Source organism: Amblyomma mixtum, chromosome 3 (assembly GCF_055824585.1).
Source record: "Amblyomma mixtum isolate Tamu chromosome 3, ASM5582458v1, whole genome shotgun sequence".
Taxonomy (NCBI): domain Eukaryota; kingdom Metazoa; phylum Arthropoda; class Arachnida; order Ixodida; family Ixodidae; genus Amblyomma; species Amblyomma mixtum.
Window position 1 is genome coordinate 294,971,079 of NC_143014.1, and position 12,226 is coordinate 294,983,304.

Genomic DNA, 12,226 nt, shown 5'->3' on the forward strand with positions numbered 1-12,226 from the left:
AATTACTCCCTTATTAGAAATCTACTCCACCTTGGGGGATTCCCCTAAACATTTGACCAACACTCTTCCCACTTCGAGTTACTGATCAATTCGCTCTCGCCCTACCATAAGCTTGCCGTCCCGGTTAGCTCAATTGGTAGAGCGACTGCTCCGGTGTGGCGGTGGTTCCGGGTTCGAACCCCGGACCAGGACGAATTTTTCTTTAACTACGAAGTTTCTGAGAAAGCTGTATAGCTTTCCTTTGTAGCCGTATGGCTGCGCTTGGGTGGATGCCAATGAGTAATTACTCCCTTATTAGAAATCTACTCCACCTTGGGGGATTCCCCTAAACATTTGACCAACACTCTTCCCACTTCGAGTTACTGATCAATTCGCTCTCGCCCTACCATAAGCTTGCCGTCCCGGTTAGCTCAATTGGTAGAGCGACTGCTCCGGTGTGGCGGTGGTTCCGGGTTCGAACCCCGGACCAGGACGAATTTTTCTTTAACTACGAAGTTTCTGAGAAAGCTGTATAGCTTTCCTTTGTAGCCGTATGGCTGCGCTTGGGTGGATGCCAATGAGTAATTACTCCCTTATTAGAAATCTACTCCACCTTGGGGGATTCCCCTAAACATTTGACCAACACTCTTCCCACTTCGAGTTACTGATCAATTCGCTCTCGCCCTACCATAAGCTTGCCGTCCCGGTTAGCTCAATTGGTAGAGCGACTGCTCCGGTGTGGCGGTGGTTCCGGGTTCGAACCCCGGACCAGGACGAATTTTTCTTTAACTACGAAGTTTCTGAGAAAGCTGTATAGCTTTCCTTTGTAGCCGTATGGCTGCGCTTGGGTGGATGCCAATGAGTAATTATTCTCTTATTAGAAATCTACTCCACCTTGGGGGATTCCCCTAAACATTTGACCAACACTCTTCCCACTTCGAGTTACTGATCAATTCGCTCTCGCCCTACCATAAGCTTGCCGTCCCGGTTAGCTCAATTGGTAGAGCGACTGCTCCGGTGTGGCGGTGGTTCCGGGTTCGAACCCCGGACCAGGACGAATTTTTCTTTAACTACGAAGTTTCTGAGAAAGCTGTATAGCTTTCCTTTGTAGCCGTATGGCTGCGCTTGGGTGGATGCCAATGAGTAATTACTCCCTTATTAGAAATCTACTCCACCTTGGGGGATTCCCCTAAACATTTGACCAACACTCTTCCCACTTCGAGTTACTGATCAATTCGCTCTCGCCCTACCATAAGCTTGCCGTCCCGGTTAGCTCAATTGGTAGAGCGACTGCTCCGGTGTGGCGGTGGTTCCGGGTTCGAACCCCGGACCAGGACGAATTTTTCTTTAACTACGAAGTTTCTGAGAAAGCTGTATAGCTTTCCTTTGTAGCCGTATGGCTGCGCTTGGGTGGATGCCAATGAGTAATTACTCCCTTGTTACCAACTTTTGCGGATTAATTAAATGACCAGAGAGGTTACGGAATGTGGGTGCAGAAAACTGAGCTACTCAGAGACCCAGTGCACAATGAACCTCCCTTGGACGTCCTGCAGACATCCTGAGCATCCGCAGGACATCCATGGGAGTTTAAATGCCCATTGGGAAGTTTTGCAAGCAAAGCTGGTACTATATAAAACAGAGAAAACCGACAAAATGTGACGAGGCATCTCGTGATAGGCAACAGCTTGGACACCAACAGGGGTGGGTCCATGCCTGCCATAGTCCCTTCTTTCCAGAGCGCAGTGTCCCCTAGGCAATGTAGCCCCCCCTCAACGCTTGTGTACCTTTCACCGCACAGCAGCCACACTGGAGCTATTGTCAGCCGAAGGCATGAAAACAATACAATGCCACGAGATTTACAGCACAACCCATCTGCTGCGAGATGCAACTGCACAAAGCGGGTTCCCAGGATTTCACTTCAGTCACCCTTTTCCCTCTCTTGTCCCCAGTGGCTTAGGTAACATGGTTCACAGACTGGAAAAAAACAATGGGAAAGCTTCGCCTGTCCCACTATCCCTTTGAAAGCTGAGTTTCCATGCACAACATCTCTTACCATAGCATTAGAAAACAGGTTCACTGGCACCCAGTCAATTTTCTTTCCCAGAACATTCAGTCAACTGCATCATAGCATGAGCTGACGTTATGACATGTCATGTTGCACCTCATTTTCTGGCTTGTGCATGCAGCAGTTTTTTTTTAAGTCTGCTGGCAGACTGTTTTATGAGGAAAGAGCAAGTTAAACGATGTGATAAGCATGCAGTGAAGTCCCCGACCAATTTCTCTGACCTGGCAAGACCCGAGATACCGTGTTTTCTCGCAAAACATCTGCACAGAAATTTTAAGAAAAAAAAAATGAGTTTAGAAAGGGGGCAGGGGTGCAGGTTAAAGAATTTTTTTTTTTTCGAGGAACAAATGGCTTTGTGGCAAAGCGCGGCCTCCTGTACATAGTTTGCCCCCACTGACACATCGACACGTGTCAAGCCGATCAGGGGCCAATGAAAAGCATGGCCAAATTCACAAGCTTGTGTTTATTTGAAAACTCCAACCATGCTGGCTATGCTTAGAGCAACACTGTGCAAGAACGCTGTTGCACCTTCAAAGTCGGGTGCCATTTTGGGTACATGCCATTTTACAGTGTTGGCCAGCCTTGTTTAGGCATCATGAGTGTGTCACAGCGGCAGCCACTGAAGCGAATGAGAAACTGAAGATCATATTCCCTGCTCGAAAATCAGCAACAGAGCAGCCGCAAGAAAATATGACGTGGATGAGCCCTGCATTCGCAACTGGTGGAAGAAGTCTGAGAACATCAAACATGTGAGAGGAGATTGTTACACAGCCTGAAGCCCGGTGTGCACCCCAAGCTCAAGACAATGCTAGCCAAGTTTATCGAGAGGAAAGGAGTCGCAGCTGCGCTGTTCCTACAGAGGCGGCACGAAGGGTAGAATGGGCACGAAGAAAATAAAACTGCCCAGCCCGCACCCCGTGAGCACAATGGGCTACAGAGATGGCACACATGGAGGCTACCCAGCTGGCCTGCGCACTGGACATATCAAACAAAAAGCTGCATGCGAGCCTTGGATAGCTGCAGGGATTTATGGGCAGACAAGATGCCTGCCAGTCGTGCTTCTGTGCAGCTCACCCAACATTACCGATGACACCATTACAAGGGACATGGCCATGGGTCATGCCACGAATTAATTCTGTTCTAGCATGCTGCGATGTATGCCCCCTACAACCTAACATGCACTGCACAAGGTGGGTAGAGTCCGTTTTCACGGACGATGGGGGTCGGGGAAAACGAATTGTCCGGTAAAAGCGAGCAAAAGCCCCACAAACATTGTAGAGTACTACACTATACGATGAGTATGCACATGCAAATGGTGAGATGCAGTGTGAAACATCACCGCCACTGGAGCAGTCAATGAAGTTTTCCTTACACGCTGTTAAGGTACTGATTGACATACCTGTTGGGCTGACTGGACTGGCACCTCAGTCAGGCTGGCCACCGTGACGGGCCCGTCCTTGCTGCTCATCTTGAGCTGCAGCGGCGGGGCCTTGTCTGCTTGGGACGGAGGCACCAGGAGGTCGCGCAGGGTCTCGTTGTACACCTCCACAAAGCTGGCCACCATGGTGTACTGCAAGGGAAGCAAGCCACATCAATCACCACTCTGTGGAATCAAAAAGGGGTGCAGTCAATGGCAGGCTTAAAGAACAGCAGCGCAAGAGCGCCCACGCTCCCTCCTCCCTTCCTGCGCACACTGACCGTCCACTGGGGCTGCTTCTGGGATGCCTCGAAGACCTGGTGGAGGGCCCGCGGGATGATGCCCCTCCGCTCGTCATCCTCGTCCCCCTCCATGGTGTGGGTCTTGCCGGCGCCCGTCTGGCCGTAGGCAAAGATGCACACGTGGTAGCCGTCCAGTGCACTCTGCACCAGCTGGGAGACGTCGGCGTACACTCCGCCTGACTGACCACGCCCGAGAACACTCGGTCAAAGCTGAAAGTCAGGACGGTCTCCCGTTGCGCCTGCACGTAGGAGGCAGAAGCACCCACACTTGTCACCACTGTGCAGGACTGACCAGGCATGGACGACACATTACACCTCGATGCGAAAAACAAATCTGCAGTGACCAGCGTGCAATGTACAGAATGCACAATGTCGAGCCCAGACAGAATTTTGCTTGGCAGCAGAGGTGTCGCTGCACTGGGCAGTCAAGGTTAGATTGTGCATGTAGAACGAGGCTGGGCTGATGGAAATATCGAGAGGTAAAACCATTAGGAAAGAGAAAACCTATTTAGGCATGCACCCAACATATAAGGCAGCGCCAGAATTATGTGCCATGCGCCGCTAGGCACAAAAGTGCCCTCCAATCCCCTCAAGGTACCTTCCCCACAGCCTCGCACAAAAGACTTTGAAATCCATCTTTCACGAGAGTGAGTTTTCCTGTAAGGTAGCGTTCCACAATTTTTTGTTCCCTGACAGTGCTGCACAGATCTGAGAGTACCATTGTGAGAAGGCACCGTGGTTTGTAGTCACCATAAAAGTTAGTCTTCATTATTCTTTCCCATAATAGTAAATAAAACTTACTAACGTGACACTTTGGGCTGGTTGGTGTGATACAGAGAGCAGCACTGCTAAGCGGCCTAGCATCCCATATCTCCAGCGCTGTGAAATATCCTCACATTGTCACATCTAAGCACTTGTTTGAAATGAGTGAAATGGGTTTTAATGAGACTCTACTGTGCTTTTCTGTGCAAGCACATTTCCTTTTTTTTTGCATTTATGACAGCATGTCATGCAAAATGGAAAAGCAGTTATTGGACCCACAGACATTGGCTAATCACGGATCCAAACGAAAAACTTTCAAGCTGCAGCAGATCAGCAAACAAATTATACAGCAGAAATAGTCCACGTCATGTCGAGCATGTCAACAGAATAAACGAACAAAAATATCACTGTAGCACATTCTCTTCTTACAATCGGGTAATTACAAAATTTACAAAATACTAAGCTCCAGGATCTGAGTGAGCCTGCGTGAACGGAACCGTAAATTACATCTTGTTAAATAACCACTTGAAAAAGACATTAGTTCATTGCTTGTTGCAGTATATTGTAAGATACACCCACCTATCAGCTAAGTATTGCAGATACTTCTCAAAAATACATCTTAGCTGCTGCCTTAAAATTAAGGGCTGGCTTTATGTGTACTGGCAGTGAATTCCAGGCTAGATCCCCATTAAATTCTGCAAGCCTTTTACTGTGTAGATCATGAGAGTCAGGCAGATTAAAATTCTGGTTGGCTGCAGCTCCCGTATTTCGGGGTGTATTTCAAGTTCAGTAATTTTTAATTGAGACAATGGATATTGGTAGCATGCAAAATGAGGCGTTCAACGCTTACCTTTATGAAAGAGCGAGAGTTCAGCGAGCCTTGGAGACAAAACACTAATAATCCCTTTCAAATTACCAAGTACAATACAGTGCTTAAGCCTGTCGGATGGTGCAAACAGAATGCCAACATGGCTAACTCTCTGATGTTTCGGAGTTGTACAACACGCGGACAGAACATGCAGTCCACCATGGGCAACAAGCAGCCCAGGGTACCTTGCCACACCCACTTGCACCGCCATGAAGTTTTCAGTTGACCTGCATGCTCACAGGTAGCACAACAAGAGCTAAATTCTGTAACTCTTTAATCCAGGAAGTGTGCCACAACCACACCACTGGCACGGTTACGAAAGCCCTCTGGCCACAGGGCCCCGCTCACCTCCGGGTCTGTGCGGAGCACCTCGACGGTCCGCTCATCTGGCAGCATCAGGAAAGGCCGCTGCGGAGCTTTCTCAGAGGGCAGGAGGGGACGCAGGCGGCAGAACACGCGGATATTGCCCTGCGACATCGCGTGCAGAGGATACCGAATATACACCGGTCCGTGCTCACTTGCAGCAAGTAAAGCAACAGCATAGCACCTTCACTGCAGACCGTAAAGGCATTGCATTCAAGTTTCACCAGCCCTAGAAGCAACAAGCGATATACAGTAACATAGGCGTCACGCCTGGCCATGCTTCCGTTTTCCTTGACCTGTTGAAATCACAATCTTAATCTTGACCTTGCGCAATATTTCAGACCTCACTGAGGAACCATGACACACCTCACAGGTATACTTGATTTTGGCTCGAGTCCAAAATTTCGATCGCGAAAATGCTCATCATCATCAGCAGCCTCACTACGCCCACTGCAGAGCAAAGGCCTCTCCCATGTCTCTTCAGTTAACTCCGTCCTTTCCCAGTTGTGGCCGCAAACTTCTTAATCTCATCCGCCCACCTAACTTTCTGCCGTCCCCTGCTACGTTTGCCTTCTCTTGGAATCCACTCCGTTACCCTTAAGGACCAGAGGTTATCTTGCCTTTGCATTACATGCCCTGGCGAAGCCCATTTCTTCCTCTTGATTTCTATTAGGATATCATTAACCCAAGTTTGTTCCCTCACCCACCCAGTCCGTTTCCGGTCTCTTAACGTTACACCTATCATTTTCTTTCCATACCTCACTGCATTGCCCTTAACTTAAGCTGAACACTCTTTGTAAGCCTCCACGTTTCTGCCCCATAGGTGAGTACCCGTAAGATACAGCTGTTGTATGCTTTTCTCTTGAGGAATACCGTATTTACTCGAATCTAGGCCGGCCACGATTCTAAGCCGAGACCCGAAAGTTGAAGGCCACAGAAAAAAAAAAAAACTTACCTCGATTGTAGGCCGGCCGAAAAAACAACTGCGAACAAGAGGTACAGCACGCAAACGACATTTACAGTCGCCGACCGTTTATTCGGACCTCACGGGGACCGCGGAAATGTCCGAATAAACAGGTGTCCGAAAAAACAAATTCAGAAAAAAGAGAGAAAGAAATCGTTTATTTACATGCACTGGCTGATCCCGGGCTGGCGTTGCATATGTCTCCTCGCCCAACGCCGCCTCTCCTCCTCCTCTTCTCCGTTCCTTCTTTCACCACCTCCTCTACTTGCCTCCTCCCCCACATCGTTTCGAGAGCCGTCGGGCCTCATTGCATCTGCACCGCTGCGTGCTACCACGGCGCTCGCGGGCTTGCTGCCACCGGCCTGGCGTTGCATAAGTCAATGCTCACGCGCGCTTCAACGAAACGTCTTGATACTGCTACTCGGGGTTCAACAGACCCCTTTCGATGACAAAACGGCGGTTGTAAGCCGCCCTAGGCTAATATCGCATCTCCAGCGCTGCGTGCTACCACGGCGCTCTCGCGGGCTTGCTGCCGCCGGCCTGGCGTTGTCAATGCTCACGCGTGCCTCAACGAAACGTCTTGATACTGCTACTCGGGGTTCAACAGACCCCTTTCGATGACAAAACGCCGGCTGTAAGCCGCCCTAGGCTAATATCGCATCTCCAGCGCTGCGTGCTACCACGGCGCTCTCGCGGGCTTGCTGCCGGATAAACAAACAAAGCGGCTCCTGGATTGCCTTGAGATGGCTTACTAAGCTGCGGCCGGAACTGGTGTGGCGCGCCACCATGCGGCGCGCTACCGAACCACGCGGAAACGATGATAATGAGCGGGAATTTGCGGTAGCGCCACCTCGCGGGGCAGCAAGGAGGCTCAGTTCAAAACAAAAATGGCGTTGAGCAAAGTGAACCGCGCGTCGGTGAGCGTCGGTGCGGCAAGTGCTGCCGGTCGAGTTGGCTCAAGGAGTGTCCGAAAAATCAAACGAGAGGCTGCAAGATGTCCGAACTTTCGGCAGTTGTTATACATTACGGTCTATGGGGAGAGTGGCGGTGCCACGAAGCAGTCTGAATAATCGAGCATGTCCGAATTTTTGGAGTCCGAAAAATCAGTCGGCGACTGTATTGCCAGGAACCCGCTCAGGCTGATCCCGGGCTGGCGTTTGGGCGAGGAGACATATGCAACGGCAGCCCGGGATCAGCCGCCGAAGTCCCGCCCGGCTTGAAGATTTGACGACTGCTCTGCAGCGAGTATAACTTTCCGCTTGAAGGCGGCACTATAATGGCACCGCCTGTTTGGTGCCATGGTGTTGGAGATAAAAACCACGCACGAAAACTTCACTTCTGCGAATGTGCTCACGCCACCGCACGAGAACAGAACAAGGCCAAAATGGCAGCCAGTGCTCATGTGTGCTTTGATCAGTATCGGCTACGGATAGCAACGGCTACGGATAGCAACGGCTACAGTGCTGTCTTTCGTTGGCGTTTTGTGGGGGCGCCACCTGCGTGCTACATTTATTCGTATTTTACGAATACGAAACCTCGAAACGAAATCCTCGAATCTAAGCCGACATAAGAGTTCTACATCTCGTTTTTTTGAAAAAACTATCGGCCTAGATTCGAATAAATACGGTATTGGCAAACTTCCATTCATGATCCGAGAGAACCTGCCATATGCGCTCCGCCCCATTCTTATTCTTCTAGTTATTTCCCTCTCATGATCCGGATCAGCGGTCACTACCTGCCCTAAGTAGACATATTCCTGTACTACTTCCAGCACCTCACTACCAATTGCGAACTGCTGTTCCATTGCTAGGCTGTTGAACATTACTTTGGCTTCCTGGTTTCTTGCACTACCGTCATCTGTAGCAGCAGACGTAGCATATCCTATATTACCGCGAGCTTGACCAGCGCCTCCTCTATACTTTCTGTGCCTGGGCGAACGCTCTCCTCAGGCCGTCGGGCGCTGGCTCCGCCGCCGCTCGCGGCTGCCGCAAGGAGGCGCTGTGTGAGTAGAATACGTCGCGCGCGGCGGGTGCCTCGATGCCCGCGCCCATCGAGGATACGAGAAGCTCGGCTACTACTGATCAGCCGCGCGGAGTACGATTCTTGTTTCTTTTTCAAGGATCAGGCTGGGCGCACTTCTGCCGTGTCATTTTCAGCTGCAGGGCCAACCATTACGTTCGTGAAGAATGTTTATTGGTGGTTCGTGCTTCACGATATCAGCAACACGACGCAGCACATACACCAACATTTTCCGGATGCTCGCCAATTCGACGACAGTGCTGATCCGCGGCTTGAATGGCTTGAAGTCACTTTCCCTATGTATTCAGAAGGGCTAAAAAAAAAGATCTGGGCATACCCGTGAATTTCTCACAGACGAAACCTATCAGGCAATTCTGATCACTACCTATTCTGGCGTGTGTCAAATATCTGCAATAGGATCGCTGCTGAATTTTCGGGTGGGGACGAAAAAGAACTCTTCAGTCAGCATGCTGCTGATGAGTTCTTTTTCGTCTCCACCCGAAAATTCAGCAGCGATCCTATTGAATCCTTGTTTGGTAGTTTGCGAATGTCATCCGGGTGTAACAACATGTTCGGGCTGCATTGTCAGGTCTCGAAAAGCTACTGAGGACTGGGATCATTGCGGCTAATTCAGTATCCAATATTGCCCACAAAGAATGTGCTTCGATGCCAAGACTCCTACCCGCTGACGTCCTTTCTTCTGCGCAACCAACTTCTACTTCAGCTCCAAAGCCTCCCCTGACGTCGACTGTGCAAGCAGCGCCGAAGCTGTCGGGAGCAAGATTGGTGCTTCTGAGGCTTACTACCACAATTTTGCCACAGCACCTGCCGTCGCTTCAGATCTCGGCTACCGCTTATGTGGGCGGTTACATTGGACGAGTTGTTGGCGAGCATATGGATTGCGAGAACTGCCTTACTTTGTGTACGAAGCCGGTTAGCAACCAGCCACTCCTTCAGTTCACCCGCAGCCAAGACCGAGGTGGGCTGCTCTACCCGTCAGATCAACTTCTCTTCTTTCTCGACACATTAAGAGCTTTTGCTGACCGCGCCCTGCAGGACCTTGAAAAAGCCTATCACTACATTAGTAGAGCACGCTGTCCCAGCCCTTTGTGCTTCAAATTTGCTGAAGTGCAAGAGCGATGGCATCGACGAGCTCATGAACCTTATATCGGTTCGTTTCCTGAGGCCGCTTCTCTGCAACTACGCATTCAATGTCAGTGACAAGCATGACGTAGTTAAACATTTCACAAAAAAAACCCTTTCGCGAAAGTACGCGAGGCTCTGAGGATGGCGTACGTTTTACTGCCGTGTAGAAGTTAGCCTCCACAATAAATACTTTTTTATTCAAGTTTGAGTAAGTTTTGACTCACAAGGCACTGATATTGAATATATGAACCTCTATATCTGCGCAGCGTTATCTGCAGGCAGACGATGCAGCGTTTCACGTTACATAGCTGGTGGCACTGACAGCAAGGCGCATTTTTCGCGCGTACCATACACGCTCAAGTTGAGCGTCAACGATGCGACTCGAGACACCATGCAGTCTTGCAGGAAGTGCGTGGCAGATCAAATGATGAAACTAGTTGGCGAAACTCCACATTTTCTGGCGCCAACTCTGGCTTCGGTGGCGACAATGGTAACTCTCAAAAACTTTACGAAGGAAACGCGGGATCAGGTACCGCTTTACGTGCTACTTACATGAGTAAACAACAGCACGCGACGGAGCTCTTTCAGAGCCCAAGCTTTCAGTATTAGCTGCTGCCAAGCACTGCTTTCAAATAACGACCTTCAGACAAGAGAACTTAAAGGTGACAGAACAATTTTCCACGCACTGAATTTAAGCAGGCGCGCGCTGTCATATCAGCGCAGCAGACGACGCGCGAGCGCATTGCACAGCAGTAGCAGCGAAAGACACGACTAAAATGGTCCGGTTACCCTTAGCGACAAGTGCTTCTGAGCTCCCTTTTAAAAAAGTTTTGATTGTACTTGAAACAACATGAATGCAGCCAAAAACTCAACGACAGAACAGCTGCGAAAGGCCTGCGTTTCTATGAGCGACGGCGCGGCAGTGATCCTACTCCGGTGGCGGCGCGTGGCGGCGAAAGGCCGTACTAGCCTCGACGGCGGGCTCCCATTGTTCGCCTCTCGTTCTCCCAGGCACAGAAAGTATAGAGGTGGCGCTGGCTTGACTTAGGAACGTGGTTGAACAGTTGAGGGTGGAAGCTGAGCAAGAACCTTCTTATGCTGCCTGTAGCATCAACACTGCCAGAATCAAGGTCCTCCTCAGTTATTGAGCAGACAAGAAAAGGGGAAACAGGGGCTCACTATGACAAACGTGACTGAAGTGAATAGCCACTGCAACCAGTGGGACATGTTGCAGGTTGTGCTGGCCTGAAAGATTTTTTGCCCAGGTGGGTAGCAAGAGTGGACAAGGGCAGTTACAGCACAAAAAGCCTACCAATTTCCCAGACTCATACTGTCCAACAATTAGCGCTTGGAGGTATGCCCTGCATTCCACCGTTGCGCAGTTCAGGAAATAAGCTTTTTTTGATAGAACGGATGCTGATAGGGACGTATCGTCTAAAAGTTGTCAGCTGCAGTTGAGGTGAAATGAAGTTTGCCAGATCACTGACCTGGCAAGCTGTTCCTTCTTAGAGACATTCTCCAACAATTTTCTTTTTAGAGCATAGCTAGAACACAGTTTACAAGGCTTATTTTTTGCAACGAAAGAAGAACAAATATGCGTACAACAGTCCTCAGTCAGAACTGAGGGTGCTATTGTGCCCTTGTTAGCGGAGAGGTATGCACACAGCCTCAGCTCTCAACAGCAGGGGAGTAAACTGCAACGGGTATCCACCAAAGAGCTGGACATGGTGCACAAAGAAATTTAACTATGCAGATGACATGTGCAAAGTGTGTCAAAACTGCAGAAACAATGAAACACACCTCACTAGAATGCGCCAGTACACACCCAGATGTTGACAGTACAGCCACAGTCATTCTTCCCGAGGTAGTAGCTTAGAGATAGGGGTGATGCGAATAAATTTGACAGATGTTGGCAGGAAGCGAAAGGAAAATTGGTGGCTCAAAAGCAAGGCGGTAACGCAAGCACACAAGTTCTGGACTAAAAATTTGCCAAACATAACATCAATAGGGCTAATATCTAAAGAAACATGGCAAAGTTACAGAAATACCGCTCACCTTAAGTTCCTGCAGGCTGTTGTGCAGGGCACGGCGGTCCTGCTCAGAGGCATTCAGCTGCTCCTGCTGTTCTGCCACCTTTGCACGCAGGTCTGCAAGAAGCAACTCGAGACGCCCCTTTTCGGCGGCCAGTGTCGCCCGTTGGTCCTCCAGAGACTCCTGTGCTGCCTGTGCCCGAAAGGCAAGGAAAAGGGTGGGAGCCCAAGGACACAGTACCATAAGAGAAGTAGTTATTTTCGAAATGAGCCAAGTGCAGAAGCCAAAACTAAGTGAAGTTAAGCTGCAA

General features: G+C 49.8%; 1 pseudogene across 1 annotated transcript in view; it reads right to left on the reverse strand.

The window, feature by feature from the left end:
• The window catches only part of LOC149355249 (carboxy-terminal kinesin 2-like), a 49,262-nt pseudogene that overhangs the window by 18,360 nt on the left and 18,676 nt on the right, over positions 1-12,226 (reverse strand). Inside the window, exons 8-11 of the transcript XR_016291482.1 lie at positions 11,941-12,108; positions 5,742-5,861; positions 3,743-4,002; positions 3,444-3,614 (exon numbers count right to left, since the gene is read on the reverse strand). The product of XR_016291482.1 is annotated as a carboxy-terminal kinesin 2-like (transcript). The remainder of the gene's footprint in view (positions 1-3,443; positions 3,615-3,742; positions 4,003-5,741; positions 5,862-11,940; positions 12,109-12,226) is intronic.